General features: G+C 32.1%; 1 protein-coding gene across 2 annotated transcripts in view; it reads right to left on the bottom strand.

Annotated features, from left to right (window-relative positions):
- Positions 1-18,713, bottom strand: part of LOC118189362 (sodium/potassium-transporting ATPase subunit beta-like) — a 508,361-nt gene that overhangs the window by 461,648 nt on the left and 28,000 nt on the right. The window contains exon 1 of one of the 2 annotated variants that reach the window (XM_085822816.1): positions 1,704-1,972. The exons of the other annotated variant lie outside the window; for it this stretch is intronic. The gene's annotated coding sequence lies outside the window, so the exon portion shown is untranslated. Of the gene's footprint in view, positions 1-1,703; positions 1,973-18,713 lie in introns of those variants that run through there. 2 annotated transcript variants of the gene reach the window in all.

Here is an 18,713-nt window from a genome sequence, read left to right as displayed (position 1 = left end):
TTTGCCATAATACACACACACATTTACATTAATACATATGTATAAATGTCAATTTTATTGTAATTTAAATTCATAAAATCACCATGGTAAAATTTGGTGAAATAACATATCCTCTTCGTATAGACTTAAATAAATCAGTTTTATATTGATCCAAATATATCACCTTTATATAAAATAAGGTTGTAATTTATTTTATATAGACCTAGAAGTTTCAAACAGTACTTCAGAATAAATGTTTAAAGAAACATTTGCTATCGCTGCATGAGGGAATATTTTTAAGAAATTTATTTGAGCTTGTTTAACATTACAAATTTGAAAACACTCTTTATTAATCAGGAAAACTTCAAATTTACTTATTTTTCCTTACGCATCTACACAGTAGAAAGAAATGATATGATGAAAAATTGTATATATATATAATATTAGAAATTTGAGTTTGTTTAATATTACTAATCTGATAACCTTTCTTTTTCCAAACAAAAAAATCATAACGCCATTTTGTTTTCTTTAATTTACGCAACAGAAAGAAATCGTTTGAGGCTTTAATTTCTAGTATTGCTTTAAAAAGAGAGCAAATCCAACAGTTTTTTTAAAATGTAGTAAACACTCACACAAATTGCACACAAATGGAAAAAAATGTTAAATGTAGGAATGTTTAGTAAAGAAATATTGAAAGTAAAGCAAGACATTTTCGTTTAGTTTTCTGCTATCGTCTGAAATCCATTTCTTGAAAATATTAAATAAAGAATAATAATATTTAACACTGAAAAATTAACAGTAACAATAATGAGTTGAAAATAATAGCAATAATATTAATATGATTAATAATAATAATATTGGCAACGATGATAGTAATAGTGCTAGTAGCAATAATAACAATAATGAAATAATTACTTTAATGGAAGAATACCTTTATGTGCTGGCGTTGTACTGATTTTTGTTAAGTATTAACTTAACGTTAATGTAATCTTTTCCAAAAATATTGTAGCAGAATTAAAATAAATCTAAATTAACTCTGGCAAAATGTATACATGATATATATTTTAAAATGATGATGATATAATTAATGGTAATAATGACGAGATAAATTATACATATTTTGTGACAATGATGATAATGATAAATGATGTACATTTTACGACAATGATGATAATCTAAAATTATATATATCTTATGATTAATTTATCTGAGTGCTGAGTATTAAATTTAAAATATATACGCTATTTGTTACAAAACTGGATACACGATTTTATTAAAAACGGTTATTAAAATTACTGATAATATTTGAAATTTTGTAATGTTTAGTAAACTCTATGAAAGGAAGCTTCTTATGCGCATAAATACAGACAAAAATAAGCAATATTTCAAAGAAAATGACATTTTTTAGTTTAACAATTTATATCGTTTTTCGGAGCTTTACAGACAAAAGATTACAGACATTTTATCTTAAATCAATGATAATTTTTAGCAGAATATTAGCACAAGTGTTGATAGAAAATGAGAAATGGAGATAACAGTTCTTCACGTATTTAATAATCTAGAGCATAACTGAAATAAAATTGCATAATAACAGCCGTTTAGAAATAACAAAAGTCATGTTTGAAATATGGAACTCCTTGAGGAGCAGTATTATTTTCAGCAACCTGTCTCTCTAAACGTCAACAATAAACATTCCCACAAAATTAAACAAATCTTTTCCTTACCTTCCTCAGAAAACTCCTTTAGAGAACCGTGAATCCTGTTTGTATCTTTTAATTACATTCAGCGGGAGCAGACATTAGCATTGGAGCACTGCAAATATCCACGATACGTTCTAGGAACTGGAAAATCAACTCAAGACTTTCCTCGGGTATACACGAAGCACCTCAATGCACACGAAATTCTGTCACCACAGCCTCTGCAAATAAATGTATTTGACCTCCGTGTTATTAAAATCAAGGGAGCAGCAATTTCCCAGTCCAGCCACAAGAGCACCGCTCGACGGTTCTGGTGCGTTTACCACAGCATCAAGGAATCTCACGGATGGGGAGAGGAAAGAGGGAAAATTTGAGAGGATGGATCATGCTGAGAATCTTGAGTTTTCCCTATTACATTTTCCCCAGCTGAAGAATCCGGGTAAATGGTCCGCATATTATGCTGTGTTTTTTGTTTTGCTTGGCTGTTCACGAGATGGCAACAAGTGAGATTCTGCACATTTAAGACAGATTTGAGAATGTTTTTAAAGGTACCACGTGCAAAATATTGTTGTAAAGAAACAAAACAAATTTATGATATGCTACATGTTAAAGTTATACGAACGTATGGGATATAAGCAATAATACTAATATGAATATATGTGAATAATGTTGATAAATAAATACATGTTAAAGCGTTTTATAACATTTAGCTATGGAATTCTTCCTAGTAATGCATCCGATTCATATATATGTGATAATTAAATATAATACGAAAATCTGAAAAAAATATATATCTATGTCTAGCGGTATATCTACTTCAGGGGTGGCCGAAGTGCGGCTCGCGAGCCTGATACGGCTCTCGCAGTCAATTTATGTAGTTCGTGCACATAAAATATATGAATGAAATATGGTACACTAAAACTATTCAGTGTGCAAAAAGAATTAATTAGTTTAGACTCTTTAAAGAATTAATTAATTAGTTTAACTTTGTAAAAAATGTTATCAGGGATTTCTTTCTATTTAAAACCTCCTCCACTACTTCTATAATGATGTAAATATGAACTTGTGGCTTTTAGAAAATCTAGATGCGGCTCTCGAACATTCCTGAATTCAAACGTGCGGCTCTTACTGACATGAAGTTTGGCCAACTCTGATATATTTCTTTCTCTCTCTCTCTCTATATATATATATGGTAAGGTCTCGTTTAGTTTATAACTAATTATGTTACGTTAATTAACTTTACTGATTTCCTAATTTCTTGAGACAGTCTTTCGACTAATACCGAGACTCGGTATTGGAAATTCTAAAGATATGCTCTTTTTAAATTATTTCCTGATATTGCTGTTGAATTGAGTTTTATGGTTTAAGCGGGAAGAACACGATATTTATTGAATAAATGTAACACCCAAAACGTTAAGTAAAATTCCCTGTAGGCATAAAATAAAATCAGAATTTTTTTATTTATTTGCTTTTGTTTTTTACATACATATGGGCATCTGGAAGCCCAAATTTGAAATCTGCTTTATTATCTATTTCATATTCTGTAAACCTTTAACGAATTTTTGATTAATAAACTAAATGATTACAAAGGGAACAGTGGCAACACTGTACGACAAAAAAATCAGTTGAATTTTATGTTTTAAGTGCGAAGAACATGATATTTAATAAATAAAGGTAACACATAAACGTTAAAAAAAGCCATTTTGGCCATAATACAAAATGTGACACTTTCCAGATTTTTTTAAAATTGTTTTAATGAATTGTTTTGTTTTTTTGTTTAAATTTTGGTATACATGTACTTCTTGTTTAACTGTTAACCCGTTTTTTGATTTAATTATTACTTGTGAATTTTATATACAGACACTTAAACCTACTTTCATGCAGTCCTGTTTCGTGCGGTTTGTTTTGGGGTGTGTATGTGTGTGATTTTTTATGCGGTATTATTTTACGCGGTATATTAAAACGATGTCCACCAGAATGCATAACATGAAAAAAAATGTAATAAAGGACGTAATTTTAAAAGAATGTAACCGATTGCTGATGGTTTCAAAACAGCATGTTAAAGTTAGGTTAAAGTTTTACAAAATCTGAAATAAATTCGGGCTTCCATCTGCCCATGATCGCGTGGAGGATTACATTATTAAAAATTTGGTGGCTCTACGTATCTTTGTTTCTTTTCACAATGCGAGAAACATACATACATTCATGTAGATTCTTCATTATTTAATTTCTTTAAATATAATACAGGACGATAATATTTGGTGGCAACAATCTGAAAAGTGATTCATCAGTTTAAACGCAAAATTCCGTTTCGAGAATAATAGCCCTTCTGAGCCATTGCTCCTTTGGGCTAAAATGTTTTTTGTCCTTCTTAATTTGGAGTAGTGAAAGATAAATAATTAGCTAACTAATTATTCGTTAAGTTTCAAATTTATTAAGACATATGTATTTTTTTCAATTCACTGCAATATGCTTTAACCAAAATTAGCAATAGTATTTAAAATATAATGCAGCAAATTCTTTTAAATGTTCACTAGTAAACTGGTAATATTTCTTTTATTGGTTAAAATCATGTTTCTTTCTTTATCAGTTAAATTAGAATTGCTTCACACTTTTATTTTATTCTTCATAAAAGGTCGTTTCTGTTTTTAATACAACGCCGCTTAATGTGGTCGCGATTAATTTTATCTTTCGAATATTGTAATCGAATTGCCGAAGTCCTGTTCCCTGTGTATACGAAAACATGAAAACTACAACAGTTATTGTGATCAGGAATTCGGTTAACATTATTACAATACTATCGAAAAAGTGTTTGTTGAATTAAAGTCGCCAAATAAGTTCAAAATAAACTATAAAAATAGCAGAAGGTCAGAAAAATGTCGCCAAGTGTGAGTTATGTCCTAAAACAGCATTTTTTAAGATTTTAGTCATTTTTTTTTAAATTTAGGCAATAAAAAGCCTTAGTTTGGCTTAGATTTTGATTAACTATACCGATTATGAGGATGAACAGAGACATATTATTCTTCAGGAGAAAAAAATCTGCATAGTTGTTTTCCTCTGCTCCTTAAAAAATTCTATTCCAAAAAAAAAAAAATCATATCAAGTTTGCTTTTTGCCTGATTTAAAATTTTAAATCTGCGTGTTTTGTTCCAGCGAATGAAGGATGTCCAACGAGTGTTACGGTTATAGTTATAGCGTTGGTAAAATAATTTTTAGGAATGTTATGATTAGTTTATTACGCATTTTCTCCCTCTTTTTCTCATGCTTTCAAGTTGTAACTGGAAGCCCACTCAACGCGTATTCAGGAGGTTCGGTGTTCCGACGAGAGCATTGCACATTTTTCACGTCTCTTTCTTCAAATCACCTAATGACTGTATAAGTGGTAACCGAACTAAAAGATATTGGACAATAATTCGCCACCACCAGGATTTGTCTAATGGTCCCCCTAATCCGTAATTTGGCCTTAAAAGGGGGTGTACATATGGTATTCTCCCCCTCCTTTCCACACGACTGCGTGGTGTAGCTGGAAGCATACTCGACACGCATTTGAAAGGTTCAGGGTTCGAGCCCCGACGAAGACACTGTACATTTTCACATATCCTGTTTCAAAACGCATAGTGATTCGTGAATTATTGCATTAAAGGTGATAAAAAAATTTTAAAAACCGACTTTTGCATTTTACTGTTTAAAATTCTACGAACGTACTTATTTATATGCTTCTTGTTGTATTTATATTGATATAAGTAAATAAATTTAATTAGAGTTTTGAAAGGTATTTTTTTTCTCATCATTTGATGTTATCATTCGGTTAATTTTATCAAAATAACCGTGAACAGACGTGATTGGAATAATTGTCACCTCCTGCGTTGCTTAATTAGTCTTTGCAAGCAAACAAAATCTTCCTTGCACTACACATACTGCAAAATGCTTTGCATTTTGGTATCATTCATTAAATCTTTAAAAATTACGTTTTAGAAAAACCTTCGCTTCCGTCATTAGCAATTTACTCGATTCGCTATTCGCGAAAGTCGCTGAATATAAAATTACGCGCAATTAGAACGAAACGGGGATAAAGAATTTTCTGCAAACATAATTAGAACAAAACAGAGTGTGAAAGGTAGAAAAATTACATTAAACCGTATATGAGCGAAATTTTAAAAATGTGAAAACGTTTTTGCAAGACAGAATGGCGCTTAAAATAACACATTTTCCCAACATTCATCTTGTTACCTAATTATTAAATATAGATGTGAAAGATAGTTCTATATACGTTAGAGTAGATTAGAACTATAAATATTGCTTTCGCATTAGTATAATTATTTGCTTATGGAAATATTTACATAGAATTTCTTCAATTACATTGTTTTCTAAAATTTATGCGAAACTCATTTATTTCAGGTACCATCTGATACAAAGCATCTTTTTGAAATAGCCCTTTTTCAATGGACAACTAGTACATAGTTATTGTAAATTATCCATTGGGAATTTAAATGATATGGTTTCTGTATCGTATAATCCCTCGTATTCTTTGCATTAACGTAAAGGATATATCTTTTTTTTTTATTCATGGAAACAGATTTTGAGATATAGCGTCTGGATAGAAATTCCATTTTCAGAATGGAGCATTTACAGTAGAAAGCGCTTTGTATTTTAGAACTTGTAAGGTATTTACCTAATTCGTTGTCCTACAAATCTCAAATATTATTCAACTGTTTCTTTATTTTTCTCCCTCCAAATCAAAATTTTTGTTTTTGAAGCTGGCCCTAGAAAAGCTTTTTACCCTTTTAATTCAAGACCTATTTAATAGTCCGCTCCGACATGTTACACTTAATGATGAACTTCGCACTTGTAATACTCAAGGAAGCTGAATACATTCACCCTAACCAAGAGAAAAAAATCCTTTCCTTCTTTCTCAGTCTCTTACCTGAAAATTAATAAAAACGATCCCCAAAGCTGGGAGGTCGTTGGCAACAGCTTTGAACATTAATTTTTCAGATTTTTTTAGTCCAAAAGGGGCTTTATCCCTGAAGGACCATTGTTTTCGTTTTGCGATTTTGCGTTGAATCACTATAAATGTCAATTGCACTTTTCAAACCGTTGCCACCCAATGTTAGAGTCTTGCATTATATTTGAAGAAATTAAATAATGAAAACTCTGCATAAATGTATGCCTATTTCTCGCATTGTGATAAAACAACGGTACATAGAGAAATCGAATTTTGAATGGCGTAATCCTACTACGAATAAGGGCATGTGGAAGCCAAAATGTGAAATTTGGAATTTGTTTTATGATCGATTTCATATTTTGTAAAACTTTAACGAATTTTTGAGTAACAAACTCAACGATTTGAAAGCGAGCAATGGCAACGTTCTATGGGGATTTCATATTTTATAAAACTTTAACGAATTTTTGGGTAACAAACTCAACGATTTGAAAGCGAGCAATGGCAACGTTCTATGGGGATTTCATATTTTGCAAAACTTTAACGAATTTTTGAGTAACAAACTCAACGATTTGAAAGCGAGCAATGGCAACAATCTACGGGGATTTCATATTTTGTAAAACTTTAACGAATTTCTGAGTAACAAACTCAACGATTTGAAAGCGAGAATGGCAACAATCTTTTTATCTCCAGCGCGCGGAATTGTGTATCGGATATTCTAAAGATAAGCTCATTTTAAAATTATTTTGCGACATTGCTATTGAACTGAAATTTATTGTTTAAGTGCGAAGAACATGATATTTAATAAACATAAGTAACACGCAAAACGTCAAAAAAAAAAGTCCCTTCGGACGTAATTTAAAATCTGAAACCTTTCAGCTTTTTAGTCCAAATGGGCTTTGTCCCTGTAGGAGTAATGTTTATTGAGTACTCTTAAATATACTGAAATATTTCCTTTGAAATATAGAATATCTAAACTGTCCGGGAATGGTAATGTTTTTTACATATCCTACGCATTTAATTAAAAAAATGTTTTTACTCTTACGTTATAAAAATTATGTTTCAGTCTCTAATACTCTGAGTTGTCATATTTGGCAGTGTGCTAGATATTGAAATTGAATAAATTTAACACTCCTATCTTTTGACGTACGACGCATTAATTTTTCGATACATCATCTATCTTCTTCGTCTTGAGCCACTTCTTCTCAGTGGATAATAGCTGACGGTCGTCAACAGTTCTGCAAACATTTGCACCACCGAAAGCTTACCATTCTTTGGATTAAGAACATCTTATGATGAAGGAAATCCATCAAACGTCTACTTAAAAACAGGCAGCTATTTTACCACGTAATCTAAAATGAAAGGCTTATGTCTCTTTTATGTTCGTAAAGGAAGAATATAACCATAAATGAAAATTTAAGTTTTAAAATGAAATTAAATTTTTTTTCCATAGAATTAAATTACCAATCAGATGAAATGGAATTCCAAAGAAATAAAATTCCTGATGTTTTAGTCCATATCAGTCACATTTAAAATAGATATCTGACTATACATCCGCATGATAAATACATGTTATTATGGGGATAAGTATTAAGATTAGTTTAAGAAAAAAAATGACCATAAAAATATCATAGTTTCAAATAAATAGAAAAAATAAATAAAAATGTTTCACATTTGTAAGAAATTTATGTATTGCAAGGTAATAAATTTGCTAATATTTTAGGGCCATTTTCACATATAAGCCACATAATAATGCATACACGTGAGAAAATTATACACTTTAAGGGAAAATGACCATAAAACCCAATTGAAGCTTCCCAACGAAATTTACATAATTGAAGGAACTAAAATTTCTGAGATTTTAGAGACAGTTTCACATATGAATTAGTTACCTAATTATGCATAAGCTTGAAACACCTATGCACTTTAAAGAAAAATACCCGTAAAAGAAAGTGTAAGTTTTCAAATAAAATTTACGTGTTCAAAGAAATTAAAATTCCTAACATTTTATAAGGTATTACTCCCGCCTTCTTAGCGAGCTTTCGTGGTGTAGTGGTCAGCACGCTCAGCGGGTAATTGAGAGGTCCGCGGTTCGATTCCCGATGAAGGCGTTGCATATTTTTCGTCTTTCCTGCTTCCAAAAAAATTCTAATGTCTCTACAAAGTTTATAGGAAAGTTTCATGTATGCTCAGAGAGCTTACTTAGAGAGGCAATTTAAAGACGGCTTACTATAATTAAAAAAATGATGTATTCTCATAAGACTCAAACAAATATGATGCGAATTTGTAGCAGGGATTCTCATTTTAGCTGCGTAGAATCTAAACTAATACCTGATGAGCAACCATGGTTTTATGTCGTTACGGAATGTACAGGCGCGATGAGATAGCTTCCCCGCAAAGCAGTTTTAGGGTTGCCATAAAATGGCAAGGCAAGGCACAATTGCCATTTTTGGCGAGAAATCGCCCATTTGGCGACAAAATTGGCTATATACCATGTACGATTGGAGAATCTTCTGGAAAAAATTCTTACCGGTTTAGCCCAGAATGTTCTCGAATACAAGCCGAAAGCTATATAAAGCTTGCTGGTCCGCAATCAGTTAGTTTACCTCGTCGAGAGGGCGACAGTGTGTGCCTCGCCTAGCGAGCTGATAGTCAGTCATTGAGAGTGCGCCTCGTCTAGAGTGCGAGTTAGTCAGTGCCGAGTTGGTGTCTCGTCTAGCGAGTCAATCCCCGCGGAGTCGATCGAGTTGACAGCCGGGCAGTGAATGCCGAGTGGGTCGTCGAGTGCACCGAAGGAGTCTCTTAGTGTGCCCCGGTTAGTGCATCGTTGAGAGAGCGTGTTGAGCTCCGGGAACGACTGAACCGAAGAGTCGGGAGCCGTGCTCTGTGTGTCGTCGAGTGCATCGCGAGTTTTAGCGTAGAGAATTTCGAGAGTACATGGAGTTCCGAGGTCGACCAAGCGGAATCGGGAGCTGTATCCTAGTGCTTTGCCGTGAAGTTGTCTCCACCGTGATAGCCTGATAACCTGGAGGCTGTGTCGCTGATCGTGTCAGCGTGTTTATAGTAGTTCATCGACGACTGTAAAAACGAGTTTTGGAGCTATCCTGACAATACTGGCCAATAAAGTGTGTTTTGATACTTCATCAAGTAGTATTGTCATTATTCACTCCAAATCCACACAAACCCTGTACGAACGTAACCACTTGTGTCATACTTCCCACATTTGCTGTCTTTAGCAAGACATAATGCGACAGGTATGTACCAGATTATCTGACATTCGCAATTGAAATTTCAAACCCTTGAAATCTCAGCCTTTATATTCAGTTCCACAAAATAATATTGATATCGCCCTCGTGGAGTCATTAGGTTTTTTTGGACCGCGAAACACACAAACCTAGCTATGCATTTGCCGGGACCTGAACCTGGACCTCTCGAATACGCCCCGAGTATGCTACCGTTACACCCCGAAAGTACGCTGGAAAGGACGGAGAAAAAATCTTATGCCCGTTTCTTCCTGAGAAGTGTATTTTCGACCGTTTAGTCTCTTTGCTTCTATAGCATACAACATAATCAAATAACTGAAATATTAACATTTTTCTCAAGACTGTCCTAAGAAAAAAAAAACCTAAGTCCCAAGAAATGAAATAAAAATTCTTTGTATAGTAAATACAATTCTTTGAAATAAAATATTACGCAATTTAATTTTCTTTTTAATATCGTTATTGCTCTCCTTACCCTACTTTAAAATTGGTTTTAATTGAAGATAACTTCAATCTTCTTCCGTTATTTAATTAACAATATAATAGAGAAATGTTTTAAAAATTAAATTTCATTCACGTTAACTAATATTTTTAAGCATAGTGAAATGTATGTAAAAGAGAAAGGGATACTGATTTTCAATTAAATAGTATTAAGAGAGAAGAGAAACTCTTCTACTACTACTACCGGGACAAATATGCTCAGCTAAAAGTTTAAAAATTAGCACTGCGTTAAAAAGTACGTAGAATCTCCTGAATGCTGGGGATCATCTTCCAATAGTTGGATAGGCAAGACGCCAGTGTACTCATTGTTCACAAATGCACAAAGAGAAAAGAACAAATATGAGTTGCATAATGTGTAATGTTGGATTATGCAAACAATGTTTTACCCTGTACCATGCGATGTAAAGTCTATTTCATATGATAAAGTTTTCCAGAATAATTGAGTAAGTCGATGGATACGTGTGGGACATATGCATCCCAGCATTACCTACGGCTGGGACATTTGAGTCCCAGCATTAACTACTAAACCCGTTTGTCAAAAAATCCCAAAATCTTAAACTTAATTCATTAATGGCATATTTTGTTCACTTGGACAGTAAACGAGATAGTGTTTTACTTCCTTGTACGGATTAAAAAGGAAGTATTGTAATCGCGAAAAGATTCAGGCAGCATATTTCAACGAAAATATCCATTTTAACCGCTATCGAATGCAATTTAACGATGTTTTGCGTTACATCTGTGTGTAAGGACAGAATAAAAGACGCTTTTCTTCAAAAAATATATATATATATATAAAACTGCTTTAAAATGGATTCTGAAGAGAATTTTTCGTATGATCTGTACGAACGTATGTACGTACGTATCTGGCATAACTCAAAAATGAGTAGCCTCAGAACATTGAACTATTGTATGTAAGACTGCTATAACATGTAGATGTGCATCTCGTATTTTGGTTGCAAACGGCTTCACCAAACGTATATAAATATATTTTATATCCACTCTGTTACTCGGTTCAGTGATCTCAGTTTCTTTACTCTTGTATGTTAGTAAATTGTAATTTTTTTGCTTTACAAATGATTGAATTATGTTGTTTTTATCTTCCGGTTAAGGGTTTTATGCTTTTCGTAAATCTGGAAGCAATATTTGTAGAATTATCAGCAATTTAAAAGCTGTTTATGTGCGGTTAAGTTTTAAATAACATGGCGGACATATTTGTTTACATTTGAGACAGCAGAATAGTAGATTTGTTGCCAATCTAGAGAGACTAAGCCTCGCAACAACAAAGATAACATATTCGTTTATTCTTGCAAATTAAATCATGCTTGATCGTTTCTGAAATTTTTTCGAGGAAATAAGTGTTTAAGATTTACTTCGTAATTTTTAATACAGATATTTTGAGTTTTTATGTATTTTTGCCTTGTCGCGAAGTGAGAACTGAATTAATTGAATGAGAAATACTAAATCGTCTGTGAAAAACTATTTATTTTTGTTTCGTTTGCTTAATTTCTTTTATACATCGTTCTAGCTTTATTATAGTATTTGAAAGAACTTGTGGCAACGATTAGATAATTCTTCAAATGATACAAATTTTGTGCATTATGAGTTATAATATGAACGAAATATTAAGTGAACCTAGCGCTAGAGTATCGCTATGCTAAACAAATATAGTGAATTTTAAAGAGTGCATTTATTCTATTGTCGTTTATGCGCTGGCGATGAAGTAGATTTAATTCAATCCAATAAATTTAATTGAAATGCTGGAAAAAATGAGTATACTTTAATATTGCGTACAAGGAAGTCATAGGGTGTACACATCAGATTTTTTTAAACAAGTAGTCAAAAGGTTAAAACAAAAAATTAAGCAAAACAACAAATTTTTGTCTGGCGTAGATTTTAGTGAAGACTCAATCGTTTTCGTGTGTAATTAGGTACAGATCCCTCTTCATTAGCAGTAACGAAATCTGCTCCTGGTAAAGAGGGGCCTATACCTGTTTGCCCTCGAAATCATTAGCGTCTCGATTAATATCTACGGCAAACACATGGTTGTTACTTTGGCTAATTTTATAATTATTCTTAGTAAAATATGTTCATCTAAACTGTACTACAAACTTTTATTTGTTATTATTTTAGTTTATTGTTAGGTTTATTAATATAATGATACTAAAATTTTAAAATAGACTGCTATATTGTTTATCTATTACATTTTCGTTAAATTTTAAATTAACTAAAATTAATAATTATCATTCTTATAGATCTAACATTATTCATGTTCAATAAATCATTTGTGTCTTAAAATCTTCTATATCTCTCTCTCATAATTTTAGTCTAGTTTAAGTTAACAGTTGTCTTAGAATTTTCTGTTTGTTTTCGCGATTCTGGATTTAATAGTTAACTTTTTACAGTACATATTCTGTCTTGTTTTGATTGTAGAGACATTGGGTATTTTGGAAGCAGGAGTGATAAAAATGAGCAATGCCCTCCCCGGAAATTAAACCATGGAATTCTGGAATACGTGCCCAGCGTGCAGATCACTATACTACGAAGGCATGCTAAGGAGGCAGGAGATATACATTACAGATATACATATGTATTGATATTAATCTTAGAGTTCTGAAGTTGGTTATCAAACTACAAATATTCAAGAATATTATCTCATAGCAAATATATTTCGGTATACAATTTACTATTTTATATTAAGAACCTCTAAATATTCCTAGAATTCTAGAAAATTGAAAGTGCAAAACGTGACGCACAGTAACTGAATCTGAAGGATAATTGCGTAAATAATTATTACTATGTGTAATCAATTACCTCTCGGCGATGATACAAACGATGTTACTGATAATTAGAATAACTATGAATCACGTAGCATTGACGTGCTCAGTATCCTGCATGTGAAATGTATACCTACTAAGCTACTTAGATAATCGCTCAGGTGAAATCATTTACGGAAAACAGTGATATCTAATGTTAACGGTAACAGCGAATGTTTTATTGATGATATATCTCACTTGGAATATGCTGATGCAATGATAAATATTATTGAAACTCATTATTGAAAGTTTCAGAAAAACAAACTGCTCCTGAGAAAATCCAATAATTTGTAATCTGTATATAAAGAATAATAAAAAACTGCATTTTTTTTTTAAAAATGTAAATGCTATTTTTATTATAGTAAACATATATATGTGATGTACCAGCTTTTGTCCAGAATAAAAGATTGGTGAAGAATCATAAAATGTAGTCGTAGCTTAAATTATCAGACGATAAGTTTAAAAAACAGGATTCATTTATTATTATTCAGGAAAAATAGCAATTACAAAATCAGATATCCGGAGGAAATAAAAAGAATTACTAAGAACTTTTAGTATGAAGGGTTTCCTGCATCGTGACATTTAAGAAAAAGCCCTGATATTCCTTTTGCGAGTTCTTTTATAGCCTCTGGAAAGGCGGAGCTTCCAAGAAATGACGTCAGCCTCGTCAGCCAATCCAGTTCGCTTTAAATATCTCGAGAACATTCTATAACTGTACTTGTAGAAAAGGCGGGAAAAACAACTTGACTACGGGGCTGTGGATTTAATTCCACGTACCTTCAAGTAAGAGAACGTCGCCATTAAAAAATGAAAAGAACATACAGTTAGAATTTTAATTGTATTTTTGACTATGGAATTTTATTATTACATATATATGTATACACACACCTACTATAATAGTCTCTGATCATTTTATTCGTTGCAGCCACATATTTCAAAAGGCTTTTAAATTATAAACTCTTCTTATATTGTATATTTGTTTACCTAGAAGTGTTCAAATTAGCCATTTTGTCGCATGTATTTGCTTGCTAATAAAATTCCATCTTCTCAGACCTAGCATCTTGATGCATTTATTTAATTTATCATCTTTCGTCTCGAGATTCCGCTACCAACAGTGACCATCTTATTGAGTTACCTAATTACATGTATTGTAATTATAACCATGGCAAATATTATCATTTGAGTGCAGTGTTGAATTAGAACCTCTCATAAATTCTGCATCTTAAAGATTGTATATTTAATTCCATATGAAACAACGTCAAAATATTCCCTCTGATAGGGATTTTTAGCGAAGATATTCAGTAACCCTTCATCACTGTTCTTTCCCTAGATCGATCAATAAATTTCTACGTACAAGTGCTCGGATTCGAAATGCGTTGATATTTCCTTATTATTAAGCTCATATTCTAATTCATCGCTAGAAAATAATTACAAAAAAGATCTTCCAATAAATATTGCCTAATAACCAGTAAATACTAATAATTATTTTTTAATGATGTGCTTATTTTGATTGTAAACTACGAAAACTTATAACTATATCGAGAATATAAATAATTAGGTAATTCATTCAAGAATAGTTAAACTTCTGACACAGGCTAATCTGACAGAAAATGCTTTATAAGCTAATATGTCTGATGCTTTACAAGCATTTTCCATCAGACATATTAGCTTACAACATATATTTATAACATTTAAAATATATTTACAACATTTAAAATATATTACAACATTTAAAACATTACATATATTTACAACATTTAAAAGAAAATGCTTTAAAGCATTTTCTTTTAAATGTTGTTTTAAATGTTTCGTAATAAATAAATGTTCTTTTAAATGTTTTAATAATGTTTTTTAAATAAATGTTCTTTTAAATGTTCTTTTAAATGTTACGTAAATAAATGTTCTTTTAAATATTGTAGAAAATGCTTTGTTGTTGGTGTATTGCCCATATTACATAGAATAGTGGTTGTCATATCCTATTCCAAAGATAAGTTGGCTTCTATTTTCCACCCCCCAAATTTGAGGAAGAGCACCCGGTCCATCCCACTCCCCTTCCAACAATCCACACGAGATTACTTTCGGCTCGCCGCATATTTAGAGTGCCGCTATGCGGCACCGGCACTACATTTACAACACCCATGCATTCTCCGGGATTCGAAACTAGGCCCCCTTATGTTTCGTAGCAGGCTCCTTTTAAGGCTCCCCTGGTGCCTTAAAAGCATTCATTGATATGTCTGATGGAAAATGCTTTACAAATATTTTCTTTTAAATGCGCTAGTGAATGGATTGCAAGATATAGCACAGAATGATTGGAAAATGAAGGGAAATCTCATAAAATGAAGTTTAAACCTTGAAGAATTCGGTCGGGACACTTCTTAGTTCTTCATTAGAGCCATGTTTTCTATAAATATACTTCAAAATCTTGAGAAGTTTTGAAGCAGTTGTGGGGTCCTGTTGTATCTAGAAGCCTGTATTAATGTACTTCAGACCTTAATAGAATGAGTCAACAAGCCAAAAGAAGGTTAAAATAACATTTTGATTTAAGTCTTGAAGAAGTGAAAGACACAGTTTGGACGACAGATGAACCCCCGCTTCTTGCAGGTATTTCAATTTTTGTAACATTTTTCAATAACATAACAATTTTTAACATAACAATTTTTCAATTAATGTAACAGAAAGTTAATTTCAAACGTAGGTAAAATAGTCTATCCTTACACATAAAATAGCTAGCCAAGTTGGCTCAATGTACTTAACGACGCATAATTTTAAATGTCGGCTAGTAAATAGGCTAAAGCCGGTAATAAAAACTTAGTCGGAGCTGGCTGTGATGGTAGCAAGAAAACGAGGCTGCAGAATATCTAATCCAAGCATTTAAAACCTCAGATTAAAAACACAAAACAATTAATATGCATTCTGGTGAGGAATAAGGAAAGTTGAAATTATAGCAAAGGTTTAAATCACTGCAATTGATTAATTAAATAAAACACCTTATGCAATAAACCATGTAGATGTGTTGTCTAGACAATGTGTAAACAATGTGTGTGTGACAATGTGTAGATGTGTAAACATGTGTTGTATAGAAATATGGGAAATTTAAGTAAACATCAGATATAGGAATGCCTAAAAATAGGCAAGTATTTTTCAAATTTATCATTTATAAACAACAAATGAATACACTTCTGTGGCGAAAATGGTTCGATATGTGTGTCTAGCGTCGTTAATTGAGATGAATATTTAAAGTTTTGTATAAAGGATGCAAATTAGGACCTCATCCATAAATAAACTACATTTCGTCTTCTCAGGCGTCATCTCCCTAAGACGACCATCTTTCAAAATTGCCAGTAAGTTTGAGAACATAGTAAAATGAAACACATGCATTGAAATCAACTTTCTTAAGTCCGCATCATCTATTCAAGATATGTTTCGAAAAAATAATTGTTTAACAATTTTTTTCTGCTTTGTCACATGATATGAAATAGTCATTCAGCGCGGATTACTCTGAGGTTACCATGTAAAGGAGAAGCTAGTTCTCCATATAAATAATTATTCATGATGGTGGATTCCACGCTTATAGCTAATTGGTTTTTGAAACTGAAAAACTTCATACAAAAAGTTATTAGTAATTCTTTTTATTTACTCCGGATATCTGATTTTGTAACTGCTATTTCTCCTGAATAATAATAAATGGATCCTGTTTTTTAAACTTATCGTCTGATAATTTAAGCTACGACTACATTATGGACAAAAGCTGGTACAACAAAATTTATATAAACGTTTATTAATTTTTCTCAGAATACATAATAATATACAAAATCTGTATGCCGAATTTCAAATGAATTTATGATGCATTTTTTAGTTGCTGTAACGATTAATAATAATAAAATTAATAATTAAACAGTAGATGGAATAGAAAATAGATACCTGCACGTAAACAAAACAGAAATTACATATGTTGTTGCCAAATTAAAATAAGAAAATATTTTACCACATTGTCCAAAAACATTAAAACACTTAAATTTTTTTAGTTCAAAAATAACTTAAAAGCTGAAAATTATACCTCTAACTTGACCTTAAAACATTTCGACTTCCGGTAGGGCAAAGAGTTACTTCCGGTTTGTCGTCTTTGGGAATACTGGTATATTTTTGTTTAGCAGGGTCAAGGAGAGAAAGGTCGATTTTGATAGCTAAGAATATATTGGCCTTTAAAAATATGAAAAAAAACATGCTGAATTTCTTAAGCAAAACCAGCTTTTTGAAAGAGTTTGGTTTACAAACACAAAAATATACTACACACACAATATATTATTACCTAAATCCTGTATATTCTCATATGAGGCATTTTCTCCCTTTCTCAAGCATGCCTTCGTGGTGTAATGGTTAGCACACTCGGCGCGTATTCGAGAGGTCCAGGTTCGAGTGTCCCGGCGAGGGCATTGCTGGGCATTTATATACCCTGCTTTTAAAATAACCTAATGACACTACAGTGGTGTCCGAACTAAATGTTGGTGGGTGAGATCATTCTTCATCACCAAGATTTGGCGACTGGGTCCAGTCGCTCATTAAAAGCGCTCTTTCACGTATGCCTTCTTGGTGTAATGGATTCTTGGTGAGTGCATGGCTCATTTTTCATGTCTCCCGCTGCAAAATAACCTAATGATTCTACACTTACTAATATAATAATTGTATCTGTGTACTACAAGTATTTGCCTAAAATAGTTATTTAAATTTTTATCATTTAAAAAACAACTTTAAAACTGATTGAAGTAAAACTACAATAGCAAAGCGGATTACATATCAGTTGGTGTAGACGAGATCTATTCAAATGCTTTGCAGAGGGTTCTTTCTTCCATACATCTGTAAAATAGAAAATATATGTACTAAAGGGGAAAACTTTACGTGTGCCAAGAGTTTCAGTGAAACCCGAACACCTATAGAAAAATATGTAACGAGTTATATGAGAAGGGAAGATATGGAAGAAAGGAACCTATTTGCGCTCGGATCATATAAAATTCGAATATGAAAATGCTGAAACATTTTTGGTGAAACGAAAGAGATATCTTGACGACATATCCTATTTGGAAACATAAAAAAGAATACGTATCCCGAAAACAACATTTTACATCCCATTCCGACGATTTGCGAACATCAAAAATACCCTCTAGGTCTTTCTGGCAGCAAGAATGGGCCTGTTTATATGAAGTTCAGATGATTTAGGCAGAGAGAAAAATATTTTCCAAAAACCTTTGATATAAATCTTATATTTGCTTCCATTCACCCAGCTCATTCTTTGTGTTTAAAACAGTAGTTCAGAAATATTTTTACCCAACTGAATGTTAAGCAGTCATAAAAGGGAAAATTTAAAGAAGTACACTAACACAGCCTTCAGTTACAAGAAAAATAAATTAAAAAATTTGTTAAGCAAAATGTAAGCAAATTATCTAATTTTATAAACCGACTTTTGCATTTTCCTGATTACAGATTTTTGACCGTACTTATTTATATGCTTCTTGTTATATTTATA

Source organism: Stegodyphus dumicola, chromosome 8 (genome assembly GCF_044657685.1).
Source record: "Stegodyphus dumicola isolate Sdum_Otavi_A_Nest chromosome 8, ASM4465768v1".
Lineage (NCBI taxonomy): Eukaryota > Metazoa > Arthropoda > Arachnida > Araneae > Eresidae > Stegodyphus > Stegodyphus dumicola.
The sequence above is the reverse complement of the archived record's forward strand: the minus strand, read 5'-3'. Positions and strand labels throughout refer to the sequence as shown.